This window comes from Canis aureus, chromosome 26 (assembly GCF_053574225.1).
Source record: "Canis aureus isolate CA01 chromosome 26, VMU_Caureus_v.1.0, whole genome shotgun sequence".
NCBI classification, from domain to species: domain Eukaryota; kingdom Metazoa; phylum Chordata; class Mammalia; order Carnivora; family Canidae; genus Canis; species Canis aureus.
In genome coordinates this window covers 18,039,088-18,060,144 of record NC_135636.1, presented here as the reverse complement: position 1 = coordinate 18,060,144, position 21,057 = coordinate 18,039,088, and the positions used below count along the sequence as shown (strand labels likewise).

At 42.2% G+C, this 21,057-nt stretch overlaps 1 protein-coding gene and 2 long non-coding RNA genes across 3 annotated transcripts in view; 1 reads left to right on the top strand and 2 right to left on the bottom strand.

Moving 5' to 3' along the window:
* Positions 1 to 21,057, bottom strand: part of PAK5 (p21 (RAC1) activated kinase 5) — a 282,738-nt gene that overhangs the window by 65,460 nt on the left and 196,221 nt on the right. The gene's annotated exons all lie outside the window — the stretch shown is intronic.
* LOC144297963 (uncharacterized) lies at positions 10,285 to 15,166 on the bottom strand. The gene is made up of 2 exons (XR_013364916.1): positions 14,596 to 15,166; positions 10,285 to 10,449 (listed from the first exon to the last, which is right to left on the bottom strand). It is a non-coding gene; the product is annotated as an uncharacterized LOC144297963 (long non-coding RNA).
* Positions 15,291 to 19,804, top strand: LOC144297962 (uncharacterized). Its single transcript, XR_013364915.1, has 2 exons — positions 15,291 to 15,451; positions 19,694 to 19,804. It is a non-coding gene; the product is annotated as an uncharacterized LOC144297962 (long non-coding RNA).

Sequence of the window (21,057 nt, the reverse complement as noted above, 5' to 3'; positions counted from 1 at the left end):
AAAGGACCCTCCATAAAGTGAAGTTGGATTTTCTCTTAGGGAATAATTTGAACTTAATCCAAGATTCCAATTCTTCATCTTGCCTGAATGTGTATGTCATAGAGTGTTTGCAGACAAAAATATGCATTTGCTTACTCTAGTCTCTAACTAAAAAACAACACAAAACAAACAAACAATAAACACAAAGCAGGCAACAAACAAAACAAAAATAAAATGCATCATCAGTCATGCATTTTGGTTCCTATTCCTCCGAGTCACAGATGGTTGAGACAGAGGTGGCTTTGATGGGAAAGCCAAGTTGATTTATTTTGCCTCATTTTGCCTTGGCACAAAACCCAGGAAGCTGGGTGGGACCACTTTCGACACAGAAGTATCAGAGAGCATAGCAAGCTGGTAGGTACGGGGGCCTGGAGAGGAAAGATCATAGATGCCTCTAGACAGAAAAGCAGCCAAATCACCTACAAGCTACCTGTCCTGTGACACAATGGCTTTCTGGGTTAATGGAGCTCTCAGGGAACAGTCCAACCTTTGGCCTCTTCTGGGAAGTGCCTTGTGGTGGTGAGGAAGGACATGGAAGCACCAGGCAGCATTACGTGGTGGGGAGGAGGAGGCGGTGATCCATTTTCTTAATCTCTGCCAACTCCACCTCATCTATCTTCTTCTCCTACTTCTGAGAATCCCTTCTACTTATGCCATCTTGTTTCCCAAAGGGTTCAAGCTCTGCCCTACTTTCATCAGAGAATCAGCAAATCCTGGCACATAAGGGTTTGAGCCTCTCCCCAGCTGGTGTCCAATTCACTCAGGGCTTCTGCCCCAGGGGAAAATTCAGGACTGTCTTTTCTCACATTGTTCTTCTTGACCAGCTAATGTGTCTCCTGTAGATTAGTCAGGCCAAACCATCTGGAATCCATCTTCCTGTTTCCAAACAGCTTTTGGATTCAAGTTGTTTTTCCAGATCTATGGATAACATTACAGTGTTTTTGATGTGCTATGCATTGTTGAAGTTTTCTCTGTCTGTTTTTCTGTCTGCATTTAATTTTCAAAACAACTCAATGAGGTCTGTCCTAGCATTAATTGCCATTTTATAGATGTGGAAACTGAGGCCTGAGCCAGTGAATACAAAAGCTGGGGAGCTGAACCCAGGCATCTGGCTACAGATTCCACACCTTAGCCAACACAGTCCCATTGCTAACGTTAGAAAAGCAAAGTACTTTATCTCCTAAGAGCTGTGTTTTACATATACTGTCAAATCTAATCCATCCATAACTCTGTAAGATTGGCATAATTATTGTTCACATTAGGGCATAAGGAAATAGAGGTTTGGAGAAGGTTAAGTATGAGTCTCTATTCAGTCAAACCCACACGGCCAGTTTAAGTGGAGGAATCAAGGAGTAAAGCTCGGAGGACAGCCAAGCAGTCCAAGAACACGAAGTGGAAGGGTTCCTTCCTGGGATGGATCGCCTTAAGGTTTTCTACGTGGGACAAGGTGCTTAGATACCCCTGGATCCCATGAATGTCTTTCTGTTTGATTTTCAATATCATTCTCAAAATCAGGAGAAAAGTATTTTAAATATCAAATATCGGGATCCCTGGGTAGCGCAGCGGTTCGGCGCCTGCCTTTGGCCCAGGGCACGATCCTGGAGACCCGGGATCGAATCCCACATCGGGCTCCCGGTGCATGGAGCCTGCTTCTCCCTCTGCCTGTGTCTCTGCCTCTCTCTCTCTCTGTGACTATCATAAATAAATAAAAATTAAAAAAAATAAATATCAAATATCTTCTCTGCAAAACCAGACAGGGTATTTTTAAAAGAGAAATATGTATGTAATGTGTACATATTCTCAAATTAAAACAAGATGAATAGGGGAAAGTCTAAAATGAATTAATTTATAGGAAGCTGTTGAAACACTATTTGAATCATTTAGATTAAATCTGCTTTGCTGGACAAGTCCACTTCTACTGTGTTCTATTATTGGTGGTAGATTGCTCCTGACAACTCTAATAAATTAAACTGTCCAGCTGCTGCTCCTTCATCTGGTAACAGACACAAGAATGAAAGAGGAGAAAAGGAAGACTCTAGTAATGGAGGATATTCAGTGGGATGGAGGATAAGCAAAACACCTGCAAATTTAGCAAATTAATGATACCTTTTTACCAACTTATGCCCCTTATCTGAAAGTATGAACTCAATCCCCTCCCCAGGATGGGAGAAAGGGTTCTCTTTGCAGCTAGACACAAGGCTTTGTGTGACAGGGTACTGGCAATGTCATGATAATGGGATGAAAGGTGAGGAGCAGGGTGGAGAGTGCTGCAGGGGAGGCAGTCGATTGCACTCTGTAGTCTCCCTAGGAATGACAAGATACCTGACAGACCAATGACTCTCATTTGTCAGCTGACTCACTGGCCTTCAGGCTGAGCCATGAGAATGAGTCAAATGAAGAGGTTACCTATAATTGGAGTCCATTTATGCCACCCTAAGCAACTGACCTAGGACATCACCTTCCAGACTGACAAGAATCAGAGACACCACAGTTTAATCCTGCACAGGTGCCACATGTCCAAGCCGTGAGCAAAGCATAAGCATGAAAACAATGATATTTTCTGGGCAAAGACAGCAACTGGAACTCAGCAGGCAAACCACTCCTTTTCCCTTATGGTGAGGGAGTACAAGGATGAACTCATCATCCTTGAGCTCTGAGACCAACCCTCAGCCACCAGCACTCAAAACCTTTAGAGGGAAGGGCACCAGGGCTTCTCACCACAGGACATTTGGCCACTGTGCATGCTTTACTGAAAGATTTTATACTAGCAAAATAAGAACACATTAAAAATGACACATTTTCTATTCTAGGAGTTCGGAAACTGTGGCCCAAATATTAACTGGTTAGTCTTTAACACAGATAGGAATAGCTTTGTGTTTGAAATTCAAGTCAATCCTCAAAAACTATCCCTAACGAAGTAAAAAAGAAACACAGATAGGGCAGATGGACATTAACCCTTTGAAAGCCAGCCCAGAAAAGGTTTGCAATCAGCAACTGACAGTGGAAGAAGTGAAATGCAGACTGCTAATTTTCTCTTGAGGTAGATAAGTGTAGTAGGTTTTTTGGTTTGGTTTGGTTTTGGTTTTTAAATTAAACCCAAGTATTGTTTTCTAAGAACCACATCGAGCAGAGTTAAAAAAGACTCAACTCTGCCCCCTGGTGTTGAAAATAGATAAAAGCAACTGGAAGTATTTAAGATGCTTTTTAAAAGGTGTATTATTAAAGTATCTTGGTGATAAAGCTAAAATTCCTGTACCAAAACTCATTGTGTTTAACTGGCTAACACAGACCACCACTGTTTTTGCATTGAACGTATTCAGAACCAGATTAGCCGCTATGGAGATTCCTAGAGGAATGGAAGAATCAGCCTGCACCTTACGGATAATCAAACTCTTATTAAAGACTTCCCTTAGGGGATCTCTGGGTGGCTCAGCAGTTTGGCATCTGCCTTTGGCCCACGACGTGATCCTGGAGTCCCGGGATCGAGTCCCACGTCTGGCTCCCGGCATGGGGCCTGCTTCTCCCTCCTCTGCCTCTATCATGAATAAATAAATAAATCTTTAAAACATAAAAAAATAAAGGGCTCCCTTAGAGGCTCCCCGAGGTAGACACGGGGAGCACACAGGGGCTGCACTACCAGCTGTCTCCACTGTATTTTCTGGCTTTCTCCAACAAAATTGCTGGGCATGGGGTGGAGCTGGTGCTGTGGTGCTATTCCCTGACCAGAGAGCCAGCTCCACAGTGCAGTGGGTTTGTCACACGTGGAAACCTATGTTTCCTATCTTTAACTGAATATAATACAGGAGATGTGCCTGATATTTGAATTTCAAAGAGGTAAATACAAGGTGCTGGCATATTTACAGGACCCCAAGGTATTCCTCTTTCTTTCTGTAAATTCCCCTTTGGTCTTTGTAGCAAATGCTGTAGATAATCTGCTTGGATCGATGTGGGTCTCTTTTACCATTCCCATGGGTCCCCTCCCTGGCTCCTGTGTGCTTTGCTTGCTGCTAACACTCTGTTCCTATAAGTGGTCTTGGAGGGCCTACCCTGGGGCTGTTGGGGCCGCTCTGTCTGCATCAGCAGTGGTGCGTGGGAGTTCATGCTCCATCCCATTCGTTCCCGGGCTGTCTTCAGCCGATCTGCTCCAACAGCTCTGCTCATGGTGGGAGTGTGAAGCCCCGTGCCTTGCCTTGCCTTGTCTCAAGTGGGAATAAACTCTAAGGAGTGATCTATGCTCCAGAACTCCCCATGGGATTGGGCTGAGGCTGGAAATTTTTCAAAAGCTGCCCGTTTCTTAGCTCCTTTCTGCCTTCTCTCCCTGCCTGTTTCTTTCACCTTCTTACCAGTTTTCCAGAGAGCATGTCTTTGGAAAATGCTTTGCACAAGCAATTTGTACCATAAGGTCCCCTTCCAGGCAACCCCATCTGAGACAGCCCTGTTCTTTTAAAATTCTTTAAACAAGTATGAACAATGTCAATCTGCCACCATGACCCTCCAACCAACCCCTCAGGCAAAAGCTGTCTGGTCCATTATGGAAAATGCCTCATTGGTATGAGTTAATTAAACTCTGAAGCACAATGGACAGCAAACATCCAGATCCAAACTTTTCACTGAGGACTGACCTCTGCTCTGGCGGTCCCCTGCTACATGTGCTCCTGGCTCTCATTGGGCTGCAGGCCAGCTGCTTCTCTGAGCACACACCACTGAACAACACCTGTCATCCCTGTCTGGAAAGCACATTTCCCAGCTACCCCCAGACTTGCACCCTTGTTCCATTCCCATCTCTGCAGAAATGTCCCCTTATCTTCCCATAGTATTCTGCCTATTACTTTCCCTGTCACTTTCCCATTCTTCATTTTTCCTCCCTCATTAAGATATAAACCATTTCTCCCTCACTAAGATATAAACTCCACAAAATCAGGAACTTCATTTTACACACCATTAGATCCCTATCACTTAGGATAGGAGTCAGCAAAATTTTTCTGTAAATATCCACATGGTAAGTATTTTTGGTGTTGTGAGCCACACAGTCTTTGTGACAGCTCCTCAGCTCTGCCATGGTAGCACTAAAGCAGCCATAGAGAATATGGCCATGAACAAGTGTGGCCACGATCCAATAAAACTTTGTTCACAAAAATCAGACTTCCAGTTTCTGGTCCAGCATGTAAGAAGCTTGGAAGTTGCCACTCTGTCTCAAGAACAAGTGAAAAAGCTGAACAAACTGAAAAATCAACAAGTCTCCTTAACTCTCCCAGAGGCATGAGGTCTCTAAGTTGGAAAGACAGGCAGATACGGAGAATCACAACTGACCATCAGAAACCCCTTCTGGAACAAGAACCAGGGTGGGAAAGCCTCATCTGTCATTGACAAATTCCTGGAGACTCCGTCTGGATAAGTCTGAGAGTTAAAAACTTCATAAGGACCCAGTAATGGGTGGGGGCTCCACACTTTGTGAGTTTTACCACCAGGAGCTCAACCTAGTTCTCACAGTGAATATGAAAAAAATATACCCTTGTGCTTCCAGCAGTAGCAGGAGGAAAATGAACCATTTTGAAATATACCAGAGCACTCTTCTTAACAAGGCTTGCCCTCAAGAGAGATGATTTTAGCAGAGCCCAAATTATTGTTTTTTTTTTCCCCTCCCAGAGCCTAACACTTAAGGAAGGAATTATACCAATTTTTTACAACATTTTCTAGATGATAGAAGCAAAGGGAATACTTCCTCATCCATTCTACAAGGCTGGCATTGCTCTAATACCCCAAACCAGACAATGATACCATGGGAAAAGAAAACCATAGACCAATATGTCCCATGAACACAGATGCAAAAGTCCTTAAGAAAATATTAGCAAACTGAATCCAACAATGTATAAAGGGAACTAAACAACATGATCACAGGTTTATCCCAGGTATGTAAGGCTGGTTCAACATTCAAAAATCAATTACTGTAATCCTCACATCAACAGATATAGAAAAAGCATTTGGTAAGATCAAACCCCCATTCGTAATCAAAACTCAGCAAACTAAGAATAGGAGGAACTTCCTCAACTTAGTAAAGAATGTCTAAAGAAAATCTGAAGCTAACTTCTTACTTAACGGTGAGAAAATAAAAGCTTTTCTCCTGGTATCAGAAATAAGGCAAGGATGTCCCCTCTTACCACTCTGTTAGGTATCTTACTGGAAGTCCCAGTTAATGCAATAGGCTAAGAAAAAGAAATAAAAGGCAAACTGTTTGAGAAGGAAGAAATAAAACTGTCTTTTTCACTGATGACATGATTGTGCAGAAAATCCAAAAGAATCAACAACAATAAAAAAAAAACCCTCTGGAATAAGTGATTACAGTAAGGTTGCAGGATGCAAGGTTAATAAACAAAAGTTGAATGGAATTTAAGATTAAAAATACAATACCATTTATACTACCATCCCCTAACGTGAAATGCCTAGGTATAAATCTAACAAAATATGTACTAAACCTATATAAGGAAAACTCTGGTGGAAAAAAGAAGAATAAATGGAGAAATATTCCATGTTCATGGATGGGAAAACTCAATTTTGCCAAGATGTCTATTCTTCCCAACTTGATCTATATAGATTCAGTGTCATCCCAATCAAAATTATCCCAACAAGCTGTTTTGTGGGTATTGGCAAACTGCTTCAGTTTTGAGTTTACATGGAGAGGCAAAAAATACTGAACAGTCAACACAACTTGCAGGAGGACAAAGCCAGGGGACTGGCACTGTCTGACTTCAAGACTAAACATAAAACTATCTTAAGGAAGACAGTGTGGTATTGGCAGAATGGTTGATACACCAAAGGAACAGGAAGTCTAGAAATAGACCCCCCACAAAAATAGTCAACTGATCTTTGACAAAAGAGAATACAAGGAAGCAAAGACAGTCACTTCAACAAATGGTGCTGAGACAAGTGGACATCCATAGGAAAAAAAAATCTAGACAAAGACTTATACTCTTCAAAAAATTAACTCATGAGGTATCATAGATCTAAACATAAAATGCAAAACCATGAAATTCCTAGAAGATAACATAAGTGAAACCCTAGATGACCTTACATGTGATGATGACTTTTTAGACATAATACCAAAGGCACTATTTTATGAAAGAGATAATCGATAAGCTGGACTTCATTACAATTAAAAACTTCTGCTTTGTGAAAGTCACTCTCAAGAGAATAAGACAAGCCACAGATTGGGAGAAAATATTTGCAAAATATACATCTGATATAGAACTGTTAGCCAAAACATACAAAACATTTTAAAACTCAACAAGAAAACAACTCAATTAAAAAAATGGGTCACATATCCTTATTAAAGATTTTACTTATTTATTTATTCATGAAAGACACAAGGACACAGGTAGAAGGAAAAGTAGGCTCCCTGCAGGGAGCCCAATATGGGACTGGATCCCAGGACCCTGGGATCATGCGCTGAGCCACTCAGGTGCCCGCAATAGAGTATTCTTTAGCACTAAAAGGAAGTGAGCTATCAAACCATGAGAAAACATGGAGGAATCTTAAATGAACATTATTAATGAAGGAGGGCAGCCTGAAAAGGCTACATATGATTTCAGTTACATGACATTCTGAGAAAGGTCAAACTATGGAGACAGTAAAAGGATCCGTTGTTGCCAGAGGTTCAGGAAGAAGAGAGAATGAATAGATGGAATGAAGAGAATTTTAGGGCAGTGGAATTATTCTACAGGGTACAATAATGATGGAAATATATCACTGTACATTTGTCAAAATCCACAGAATCTACAACACTAAGTGTGAACCCTAATGTAAACTATGGATTTGGGGTGGCAACAGCATGTCAGTGCAGGTTCGTGGACTGAACAAAGGAAGCACTCTGGTGGGAGATGCTGATAGCTGGGGAGGCTGATTCTATGTGAGGGGAATGGGATGTATGAGAAATCTCTATTCCTTCAGCTCAGTTTTGCTATGAACCTAAAAATGCAAAAAATAAAAAATAAAGGTCCATTAAACAATGACAACAATAACCCCCCAACTCCCCACACAGATGGCAGGCTAGATTTGGCCAGTAAGTCATAGCTTGTTGACTCCTAGTGTGGGTCCTTCGTTAAAGGAATGAAAAAAAAAAAAATAAAAGTGTGTTACAATTACTGTTGCTGCATAAAAACAACTGTTTTACTAATTGTTCGTAATTGTGTGGGTTGGGAGTTTGGGAAGGTTATGGGCTGGGCAGTTGTCTGTAATTGCAGTCAGAGGTTGCAAGGTGGGCGGAGACATACAAGATGCTCACCCACATGGCTGGCTCATGCAAAGCAATGCTGACACTATCCTCAACTACACTTTCTTTTTTTTTTTTTTTTTTGGATGAAATATTTTTTTTTAATTTATTTTTTTTTATTGGTGTTCAATTTACTAACATACAGAATAACACCCAGTGCCCGTCACCCATTCACTCCCACCCCCCGCCCTCCTCCCCTTCTACCACCCCTAGTTCGTTTCCCAGAGTTAGCAGTCTTTACGTTCTGTCTCCCTTTCTGATATTTCCCACACATTTCTTCTCCCTTCCCTTATTTTCCCTTTCACTATTATTTATATTCCCCAAATGAATGAGAACATATAATGTTTGTCCTTCTCCGACTGACTCACTTCACTCAGCATAATACCCTCCAGTTCCATCCACGTTGAAGCAAATGGCGGGTATTTGTCATTTCTAATAGCTGAGTAATATTCCATTGTATACATAAACCACATCTTCTTTATCCATTCATCTTTCGTTGGACACCGAGGCTCCTTCCACAGTTTGGCTATAGTGGCCATTGCTGCTAGAAACATCGGGGTGCAGGTGTCCCGGCGTTTCATTGCATTTGTATCTTTGGGGTAAATCCCCAACAGTGCAATTGCTGGGTCGTAGGAAGAAATAGAAAACCTGAACAGGCCAATAACCAGGGAGGAAATTGAAGCAGTCATCAAAAACCTCCCAAGACACAAGAGTCCAGGGCCAGATGGCTTCCCAGGAGAATTTTATCAAACGTTTAAAGAAGAAATCATACCTATTCTCCTAAAGCTGTTTGGAAAGATAGAAAGAGATGGAGTACTTCCAAATTCGTTCTATGAAGCCAGCATCACCTTAATTCCAAAGCCAGACAAAGACCCCGCCAAAAAGGAGAATTACAGACCAATATCCCTGATGAACATGGATGCAAAAATTCTCAACAAGATACTGGCCAATAGGATCCAACAGTACATTCAACTACACTTTCAACTGAAGCAGGGGTGGGTAGGTATAGAAGGAAGAGAATATTTATCAGGGATGGCTTTGAGGCAAGCATGATGCCAGCACTTTACACAGGTCAGCCCTTCACATTTCTTGAAGTATGTACCAGAGCTCCCACCTTACAGTGGGGAACTAGAAGCAGAGAGAGAGAGAGAGAGAGAGATAAAGGGGCTAGCCCAAATCATATGGGCAGTAAGTGGCCAATCCTGATGCCAAAGCCAGATCTACCAGATGCTCATCCTTCCAGGCCTGTTTATATTCTTGGGGACACAGCAAAGGAAGCAGCATGTTGGGAAGGGAAACTGAGTTCTCTTGGTTAAAACCTTTGTGTCCTCCATGATGGGACTTTAATGTGCACCTGCATCGCCTAAACATCTTGTTCAGATGCAGATTCTGAACCAGCAAGTCTGGGGTTGGACCTGAGAATCTGCGCCTAACAAGTTTCCAGGACTGGGGAGGCTCCTGGCCTGTGTGGGAAGCATGGCTCTGGGGTGATGGGGGTAGTGGTGCAGGTGAGCATATGTCTCCCTCTCGAGGAACCTGATGATGTTAGCTTTCTGTGGGCAGTCAGAACCTGAGGACAGAAATCCAGGGTGGGCGGTGGGTGGAGGTCAAGTACTGTTGAATTCCTCAGCCATCTGTTGCTCATTGCCACTAAGAATGAAGAGTAAGGAATCATCCTTCTCCTCTGCCAAAGCCCTGTCTTCTCAGTCTTTCACTTCGGTCTTCCCAGAGTTGTGTGAAACTATAGGTAACAGCAAAAAGCTGGACTGAGGTTGGATTGTTGTGTAGGATTCCAAGCACAACAAAGCTGAGAGGCATAACTGAGTTCAAAAAAAGGCCAGTTCATAAATCAAAAGAGAGATCAACATCAATTATACTCCAAGTGAGTTGATGGGATAACATTTGCTTATCTCATGCCAGCATTGGCTTCCCTAATTAAATGCAAATTCGATTGCCTTTATAAAGAAATCACTGACAAGTTAAAGTTTCAATATGTCCATATCTGATGTTGCAACATAAAACACACAGGGTGCCAGCCACTGCTGTATCCAGTTAATTCTGAGTGTGCCGCTGTACAAACTCTTCAGGGACACTAGGTGGCATCTTTGCATTTTTTTCTTTCTTGACCAAGCCAGAATTTAAAGCTGGAATCCAGGGAAAGAAACCCGTTAGTTTAGTTTAGAGGTTCTTTGAGAACTCCAGGGATTAGACCCTGGGAAGTTGTATAAGTAATTCTTCCCAATGATTTTTCTTTTTTTTTTTTTTTCACTTCAATTTTTTATTTTTATTTTTATTTTTATTTTTATGTTTTTACATATTTTTTTAAATTAGAGTTCAATTTGCCAACATATAGCATAACACCCCATGCTCATCCCATCAAGTGCCCCCAATGATTTTTCTGTATGGTTGGCTGAGGGGCTAGAAATGGCAGACACCATTAAACCCTTAATTGAAAAGTGAAGAAACAGAGCCTGAGATTTACTCATTTTGCTAGGAGGAGATAAGGACTCAAGAATCCTGACTCTTGTTTCAATGGCTTTTCTACCAAATCAGGGAAAACAAAAAGTAAAAAACTTAAATGAGTTTTACTGTTGAGCATCTGAAATCATTAAACCCTAAATTGTATCCTGAAATCAAAGACACATCATAGAATAAAGAGTTATAGCTATCAAAAGAAATCACGTAACTGTTTCAACCTGCAATTAGGCTAATATTAATGTAACAACAACAACAACAAACCCTTTTAGGGGCACCTGGGTGGCTCAGTGGTAGAGTGTATCTTTGGCTCAGGTCGTGATCCCGGGGTCCTGCGATCGAGTCCTGCATTGGGCTCCTGCCTGATTCTCCCTCTGCCTGTGTCTCTGCCTCTCTCTGTGCCTCTCATGAATAAATAAATAAAATCTTAAAAACAAAAACCAAAAAAACTTTTTATAAGTACATGAAAGATGGATAGGCTTGTAAAGTGGCCCTGACTCCAGTAGATGGCAGCATGCTTTAAGGAAATAACAGTGCTAGTTGACCCCCATTGGGAGCAAAGCTGTAGGTAAAAGAGTAAATATAGCTTTAACAGAGGAGGTAAATGCCTAATGTATAAAGTTTAGCATTGCTTTATGTACATAAACATAAAAAAAAATCAAGTACCTCCCAAATTTTCTCAGCCTACTGCATTATAATCAGATTGAAGGAACACGGTTCCATTCCATGTGACTGTAGAGTTTGCTTTGTTGAGATCTCCTGCCCAGTGTTACTGCTGAGGCATATGTTAATACATATGACAAACTATTATGGGCTGGAACGTACCAATTCAATCATCAAATATTTATTGAGCACCTGCTTGGTGACAGGCACGTTTCTAAAAGTAGAATGTACAAGCAAATTAAACAAAGCTCAGATAAATGAATATATTTATAACATGGCATATGGTTTACGACTGAAGGTTTTGAGCAGAGATAAGGCTCTTCTCTTTATTGTTGCTTTACTGTTGGCAGACCAGAGAGGAAAACAGAAGAAAGAGAAGTCTGGAAGAAAAAAAATATCATGGCTGTATTCAATCTTAGGAACCACAGATGTCACCTAGGACTTGACAAGAGAGAAGTGTACAATGAACTCCATTCTTGGCTGACTTCTCCTTGAAGGAGACACAGCTGCCAAACCACAGCCTCATTTCTCACATCTCCGACTCCCTTCTCCCTCCTCTCAATATTCTTCCCTCTCAGATACTAAATTGCCAGGCGCAATTCTCCACTCCAGTCCCTAGTTTTACTCCTACTCCACTGCTGTGTCCAGGTGCCTCTTATGTGTACAGTTGGAACCTTTCGAATGATGAGGGTCTCACTACATTCCCAGATGGTCCTTTCCATTGCTAGAGAATGCACACTGCGTCCCAGTCCTGCTCAACTGAGAGAGCATGCATACTGATGCCTCTCTGTGCTTTCTTCACTTAGCTCTTTTGGTTCTCCTCCCTAGGGATTCCTAGAGGATCCTGAATTCCACTCCCATAGGGCAGCCTCTCAGTGATGGAAGAAAGCCATTGTGTACCTCCCTCCCTGGAGTCTTTGACAGACTTTGGAGTCTTTTTGTCTTTGGAGTCAGTGTTCTCAACCAGTTGTCAAATTGCCTCCACTCTGGAATCCCCATCATCTTGGCCACCTTTCTTCAGGTACACTTCTTATGTAATGTGCAGGGATGAAATAGAAGGAAACTGACATCTTTACAGTACAGCTAACATGGCAGGAGATTTTGTTGTGACAACTATGTGGGTACTGAAAGCGGAAATGTAAGCTAGGACTCACCACCATTCCACCATACCCTTTATATGCCCCTTCACAACACTCGACAATTATGTCTCTGGGTCACATCTATAATTATTTCCCCTCGGGAGTAAATGTTCCTGGAAGGAAGGACTTATGCCTGAGTTATTCACTGCTGTGACCCCAGCACATAGCAGTGAGCCTGGCCTCTGGCAGTATTTGTTGAAAAAACAAGTGACTTGAAATAGAAGAATGTTATTTTGAATACAGGTCTCTTCAGATGGATCATAGAAGGTACAAGGAGTATTCTGGAACCATGATAATCCAAAACATCACTTCTTTCCTCTCCATTTTCTTTCTTTTTTTTTAAGATTTTATTTATTTATGCATGAGAATACACAGAGAGGAGAGAGAGAGAGAGAGAGAGACAAGGAGAGGCAGAGACACAGGCAGAGGGAGAAGCAGGCTCCATGCAGGGAGCCTGACGTGTGACTTGATCCCGGGTCTCCAGGATCACGCCCTGGGCTGTAGGCAGTGCTAAACCGCTGAGCCACCCAGGCTGCCCATTCTTCTCCATTTTCAATTCCAGTGTGTCTCTCCACCAAAAGACTTGTGGGACTATGGGCAAATGGACATTAGACAGCCTTGGGTGAGGAGGACATCCAAACAGAGGAAGCTAGTGGACTTAGTTCCTTTGGGCTGGGAGAGAGCCTGAGGCCTGGCTGTGTATGAGTAGAAAGCAGGAGCAGATCTCAGAAAGAACACGGCCTACAGCCACATGTGGACCCAGACAAAGGTGGACTTTGTCAGGATGGTTTTCCTGATGGGCAGCCTGGTGGCTCAGCAGTTTAGCGCCGTCTTTAGCCCAGGTGATCTTGGAGACCTGGGATCGAGTTCCACGTCAGGCTCCCTGCATGGAGCCTGCTTCTCCCTCTGCCTGTGTCTCTGCCTCTGTGTGTGTGTGTGTGTGTCTCATGAATAAATAAAATCTTAAAAAAAAAAAAAAAGGATGTCTTCCTGGCCTTCAAGAGCTGACACAAAATCGAAATATGCAATATTTGCCCTTGAGGCTGGGGGACACAAAAAAACTGTGGAAGTAGCTTTCTCCAGGTGTCTCAGTGGGGATCTGTCCGCACACCTGCATCTGACCATTAGTCCCAAGGAAGAGTCCACTTTGCTTGCCTCTAATGGTGGGACTACTGCCATTTGAAAAGAAAATAGTCAGACCTGGGTATCACTGAACTGGTATATGAATGTGTGTGTGTGTGTGTGTGTGTGTGTAAAATATATATATTCCCAACAGCCAGAGAGAGAAGATGTTCACTCACAGCAAATTAAACTCACACCCAGCAAAACAGAGTGACTGTGAGAGATGACAACTTCCATGTGATGAGCAGAGCATCTCTGATGACTCAAGCATGGCACCAAGAGTACATCTGGAAGGAGATAATTCAACATGCAGACTGAAAGAGAGGATGGTCAGCTGCTGTCACATAAAACAGAGCTTGACAAGTGAAAGAAACTTGTGCAAAAACACGAAGAGATGAAAATCACGATGAGAAAAAAGCGACTTAATGTGCAAAATAATAGCAGTGAGAAATGAATAAAATGGAACTGACAGAGGACATAGTTTGACAAATCATAGGCAGCCATTTCCCTAAGCTAAAGAAAGACCTGAGTATGCAGGTTAAAAAGGTTCCCTGAGTTCAAGGCAGAACTGATTAAAAAACAAAAAGACACACCTCAGCAAACCTTGAAATTCCTTAACTCTAAGAATAACATATACTTCTAGGAAGAGAAAAATAATGAGAATGTCAATGGGCTTATCTGCTAAAGTTTAAAGAACATGGTGCCTGACCACGTCCGCTTTACCAGAGGCCGAGTGCTGGTGGCGAACAGTTCCCCTCTTCTGAGAACAGCTTTCAGTGTTCTGGAAAGGGGCTCACACCCTCACCCAGCATGGCCTAGGAAATTATGCCCTTCTTTGGGGTGATTTGCAACCAACAACTGGTAAGTGAGAGTAAAGGTCAGAGTCCTTACCCCAACATGAGATAATCCCCTGTGGAAGCTGTTGACACTCCAGAGCTCTCATGGGTCTGGGCTGCAGCTGGACCTCATGATGTCATGTCTTTGCCCAGCTCTTCCTACTGTCCTGTCTGGCTTCTCGCATTGCCACGGTTTTCTCCTGAGAGCTTCCCTTCGATTAATTCCTTGCACAAGAATCCCATCTCAGGTTCTAGGAAGCCCAAGCTGACAGAAAGGGCCTGAGAAGCCCATACTTCAGCAAAACCGAAATCAAACATATACATGATCATATGTTAGGATTAAGAAAGAGAAACAAGGGCATCTGGCTGGCTCAGTCAGAAGAGCATGTGATTCTTAATCATGGGGTTGTGAGTTCAAGCCTTATGATGGGCATAGAGAGGACTTAAATAAATGAATAATTTTTTTTAAAGAGAAAGAAAGCCAAACATTCATATACTCATCTTAGAGATAATACTAAAGTCAGGATTCTATCCAAACAAATTATCTATATTTGTCTTATTCAATTGGGCAGCCACTAGCCATATATGGCTATTTTAATTGTAAATTTAAATTAAATAAACTTGAGTTATACTCGCCACATTTCCAGAGCTCCAGGTAGCTAGTGGCTACTGTCCTGGCAAGTACATAAACAAGACATCTCCATCATCATAGAAGGTTCTATTGGATAACAATAACACAGAACACTGACCTCAAGATGAGATAAACATGAGAAGCACAGGAGAACTTGAGCAATGCACCCAGCATGCAGTCTGTCTGTCTCTCTGTGTCTATGTATTAATTCTGACAGATAAAGACAACTCTCTAGGCATGGTGTATAGCAAAATGGCTAAATAAGGAATCTTGAAATAATGTGAGTGAAATCCCAATTACAGTTTTGTGCTAGAAATGTCAAATAATTCCATCAAAATTTAAGAGTTTGGGAGGCAGTAGGAAAATAAAGGTATCCATAAGAAGTGGAAAAAGAAATGGAAATTTCTATTAGAGTGGGAGATAGGGAGGAAACACGGCATCTTTTGGGAGGGATCCAGTGCATCTCACTGGGGGGAATTAGTCAGGATTTTGCTTAGAAAATATAATAGTAAGGAAGGAAGGAAGGAGGTATGTGATTCCAAGAGCATAGAAAAGGGGGAGAATCCATTAATGAAACTGAAAAATGGGGAAGGGCGCCTGAAATCAACCAACTCTTGATTTCAGCTCAGGTCATGATCTCAGGGTCTTGGGATCAAGCTCCAGGAAGTCTGGTTGGGATTCTCTCCGTCTCCCTATGCCCTCTCCCCACCCTCTTTCTCAAATAAATAATTTTTTTTAAAAAAGACTGTAGGGAGATGTGTACTCCTGTGCTTTACTGGTGGGATATACTGGTATCCTCATTCTGGAGCACCATGAGGCAGTACTCACTCAACCTAAGGGTATCCAGCAGTTCTACTCTAGGGTGATAACATGCCCTACAGACCAGGAAATTATCTATCTATCTATCTATCTATCTATCTATCTATCTATCTATCGTAGTTTCAAGTTTTTCTTTAAATTCCAGTTAGTTAACATACAGGGTAATATTAGTTTCACGAGTAGACTTTAGTGATTCATCACTCATGTGTAACATCCAGTGCTCATCACAAGTTGCCCTCTTTACTGCTCATCAGCCATTTAACCTATCCCCCCCACCTTCCCTCTAAGTCAAGGAAATTTTTAATTCAAAGCTGCATCTAAGGCCCAACTTTAGAGAATGAAAGACAGGGGGACACATTAAAAATCACAATCCTAGACAGAGACTTACATCTCTCTCATAATTTGGCATAGATAGAGAATTTTTGCTATAAAAATAAATAAGGCATAGGAGGATTGTATCAGGAAATTCAAATTTGGTCCACTCCTATAAAAATTTTAACCTCTCTTGGTTATCAATATCTCAGTCACGGACATACACATTTCACATCTCCGCAAGTGCCAGCACAGAGCCTAGCTTGCAGAACAAATAAATGCTGAATGCCTGACAAAGGTATTGCTGTGGTGAATAAATTAGAAAACAATGGAATTTGAACACTTGGAAGGTGTTTACAGGGAGGTTTTTCCTGCAATGCTTAAGATAGGGTGGATATATTACAGAGATAAACAGTTTCTTCCAAGTTATCTATTTCCTTGAAATTAAGGTTGGTTTTCTCCTCACATCCCTGTCTTGTAATATGCTATTAAAGCTGCTATACCCTCAGCAACTACTATCCATCTTAAACACAGCTTTGCTGCCTGGAAAGGCCCTGGCATCTCATGCGCTGGGTTCCGGGAGTATATTCCAGCTCTACCATTTGATAGCTGTGTCACGTTTGGCAAGTCTTTTGCATTCTCTGAGCCCCAGATAACTGGTCTGTAATACAAGGATAACAATACCTACCCTTGCAGAGGAAGGCCCAGCTTAGGTCATGTCTATTCAAATGAATGAGTACTATTAGCCCCAGCCCTGCACCCCAGAGTTCGTATCCTACAGAGAAAACTGACCTGTGAACCTGTTACCTGCAAATTTGGGAGGAGCAAGCATACTCCATTGGCACACTGGTTTATGGACAATGGAATTTTCTAAGTGGGCATAAGACAAGTGTAGGCCTTTTCCATCTACAGGTAGCCTTTCTTGAAGGTTAAAAAAAAGATTATTTCTACTGTACCCCCTCCCTACTATGACTAATCACCTCTATTATCACCTCCACCACCACCTTAGTTTACAGAGAGCTCTCTCTTTTTTTAAGATTTTTTTATTCATGAAAGATACAAAGAGAGAGAGGCAGGGACATAGGCAGAGGGAGAAGCAGGCTTCCTGTGGGGAGCTCAACATGGGACTCCATCCAAGGACTCTGGGATCACGCCCTGAGCTGAAGGCAGATACTCAACCACTGAGCCACCCAGGCAGCATCCCTTGAACTTCTTTCTTATTTGACTTAATCCACATGACAATCCTATAAGGCAGGAAGATGTAGTTTAGAGCTGAGAGAACGTTAACCCAGCACAGGGAAAGGATGTCTTCTTAAGAGCTAATTCCAAACCTAAATCTTTGTCTAAAACACTGCTCCGTGGGGAGAAGCAACATGCTGAGTAGCACGCTGATATCTTTCCTTGATGAGCTAACCTCACCAATGAGTGAAACCCTCCTAGGTTTTCAGTGTAAAGTTATCAAAAGTCAGAGTTTGGGGGCATCCGGGTGGCTCAGTTAAGTGGTTACCTTCAGCTCGGGTCATGATCTCAGGGTCCTAGGATTGATCCCCAAGTCGGGCTCCCTGCTCAATGGGGTGTCCGCTTCTCCCATTCCATCTGCCTCCTCCTCCCCCCAGCTCATGCTCTGTCTCCCTAATAAATAAACAAAATTAGAAAAAAAATCAGGGTTTGGGGCATTTTACAATTATTTTTATTTGTCTGCATTTTTTCCCCCTGGGTTCCAGGATGAGTTCTCTCCGGCTGTTGCTAATTTACAAAGTCCTGTCAATTCCTTGTCTTTATTTTTATTCATTAATTTGAAAATTGGAAGCATTGCTGATGGGTTAAAAAATGTTTCCTGTTATAAGCTCATTGTTCCTAAAGCTAAATCACTGACAAAGCCAAGAAGATATAGGATGTGAAAGGTGGAAAATCAAAGTGTTCAAGGCTGCAGGTGTGGCTGGCTAATTGGGTTAATTGGGTTCTGATTCTGCAAGGTGAGAGTATAGCAGAATGGCTATGGGTAGTAACTGTGTTCAGAAAGTCTACTTTTACATAAAAGAATGGAACTTCTTACCCTTTTGAGGGCAATGAATTTATCAGTAGCAAATGAACTAGGAATCAACATAAATTTCCAACAACAGAAAGGTGTTTAAATCATGGTATGTCCATCCTAATGTGGCCATTAAAAATAATGTTGCAGAGAATATAACAATATATTTCATGGTTCCCAAACTGTATGCCAAGATACCCCAGAAGATTGCCATGAACTCACAAGGTGTGACAGGATATTTTAAACTTTTGAAGGAAATAGCAAGATCTAGCCTGTCCGAAGCCTTGCAAATCACTAGCTCCAGGTAATTCATTTCTACATTTGATTCCTCTCTATGCCTTTTGATGACAGCATTGAATGCCAGATCACTGTGTATCTGACAGTTGTCATGACAAAAAAGTAGGTTCTGTGTGAAAATCAATGTGGAACAGGAAATGAGGGTGCAGTATCCAACCTGGTTCCATGGTTGAAGAAGTCATGTGTGCCCAACAGATTTGCACATTTCATGAGTGTTTTAAGAATTACATCAATTTACTTTTATTTTTAGAAGTTTTTGTTTGAGATAGAGAAAGAGAGAAGAGTGAGCAGGATGGGGGGCACAGAGGAAGAGAGGACTCCCTGCTGAGCAGGGAGCACCACGGTGAGACTTGATCCCAGGACTCTGAGATCATGATCTGAGCCAAAGGCAGACACTTAACGAACTGAGCCACCCAGGTGCCCCAAGAGTTACATGAATTTTTAAAAATCTCAATTTAAATGTGCTATTTTTACTTAATAAGTTGTTTGGATTGAACTGTGGGACCCAAGGAATTTAACAAAAATCCCCTACCCCTGGACAACTCCATTTTGTGCTACACCCGCCATCTCATGTATAACCCCCACATGACCTGCTTATTGCTTAAGGCGCTCCCCCACTCTAGTCAAACAGCTGAGCACACCCTTACTGGAAACCGGCTCATATAGGAATGTGGAACCCCTAACCGCCAAAGAATATAAACCCCGCCTTTTGCCCACCAAACTTGTGTGCCAATTCTGACCAGAGTGATAGGCTAGTTCAAACGGTCACTATAGGGTAAATTGTAATTCAATTGGCCACCTGTGTGCGGACCCACATGACTATGCAACTTCCTGTGTGTGTTACAATCTCATTGGCAACTGGCCCCTATAAAACTTCTAGGCCTCTTAACCTCGGGGTCCAAGTCCCTGCTCCGCTGTGTGGAGTACACTTGGACCCAATCTCGAGCTTGTAAATAAACCCTCGTGTGTTTGCATCAGTGTCACCTCCTCAGTGGTTTCTCGGATTCGCAATCTTGGGCACAACACTACTTAATAAATGGAATGGGTATTTCTTTTTACTAGGGGATGCTGTGACAAAACTGATAACCCCTGAGGGGGTGCCATCAATGAAGAAAGTTCGGGAACTGCTGCAGTCGGTGAAAAAGTGAAATAAAAACTGCAAAAGCATTGTAATCAGTCTTGCTCTTTGGAGAACGTGTGTGTTTAAATGGAAAAATACATCAAAATTATGGGCAGCCTGGGTGGCTCTGCAGTTTAGTGCTGCCTTCAGTCCAGGGCGTGATCCTGGAGACCCAGGATTGGGTCCCATGTTGGGCTCCCTGCATGGAGCCTGCTTCTCCCTCTGCCTGTGTCTCTGCCTCTCTCTCCTCTTTGTGTATTCTCATGAATAAATAAATAGGAGTGAATGGGTGACGGGCACTGGGGGTTATTCTGTATGTTAGTAAATTGAACACCAATAAAAAATAAATTAAAAAAAATACTTAAAAATAAAATAAATCTTAAAAAAAATAAAAATAAAAATATATCAAAATTAAACAGTGGGCTGTGGAAATTATACTGGGTCTTCCTTCTCCATAGTTTTCTATATTTACTAATGTAAACAGCTATTACTCTCATATGCTGGAAAAAATTAAAGGTTATTAAAAATGACTCCCTAAAGGAGCACATTTGCTTCTAGGAATAAAAATATCTGTTAAACATAACAGAGAATTTCATTTTGGGAGAAGTTTTCACTGCACTCTGCTAAACTTCTGCTTCCTGCTCCACACATTTGGGATCTGGCTTTAGGGCACTGAGAGTTTGAAGAAACCTGTTTCTGCCTACATCTCTACCCAGAGCTGTTAGAAAATGCGCATTTCCTACCCCTGCAGCCTTCAAGAAGTGAATGTAGCTTGGGGTTTTCAGTTTCTGGGGCTTCCCAGCCTGAGGGCCAGCAGGTCTGACAAAGATGCTGTTCCTGATTGGCTGGGGAAGTGGGGCTGCCCGATGTCCAGATGCTGCTGCTGGGTCCTGTACTTCTCTGGTTCTTGCTTCATGGGAAAAGAATGGCTGGCAGCACTGGAAACATGCCTTGAGGAAACTCATACTTGAAAGCACCAATGAGTGAGAGAGAAATGTATGGGGTGTTTTGCTGTTAAAACTGACCAATCCTTGTTTCAGCTCGGGTCATGATCTCTCCTGGGTCAATGGGATAGATCCCCACATTGGCTCTGTGCTCAATGGGGAGTCTGCTTGAGTTTTCTCTTTCTTCCTCTGCCCCTTCCCCCTCAAATAAATAAATATATCTTGAAAAAAAACCTGACCAACACCTGAGAATTCACCTTTTCAATACCCTAGAGAGTTACCTATAACATTGAGACTTTATGAACTTTATGAACTGTGACGGAAAACAGACATTGCTGTCCTCGAAAAAAAAGGGGGGGGCA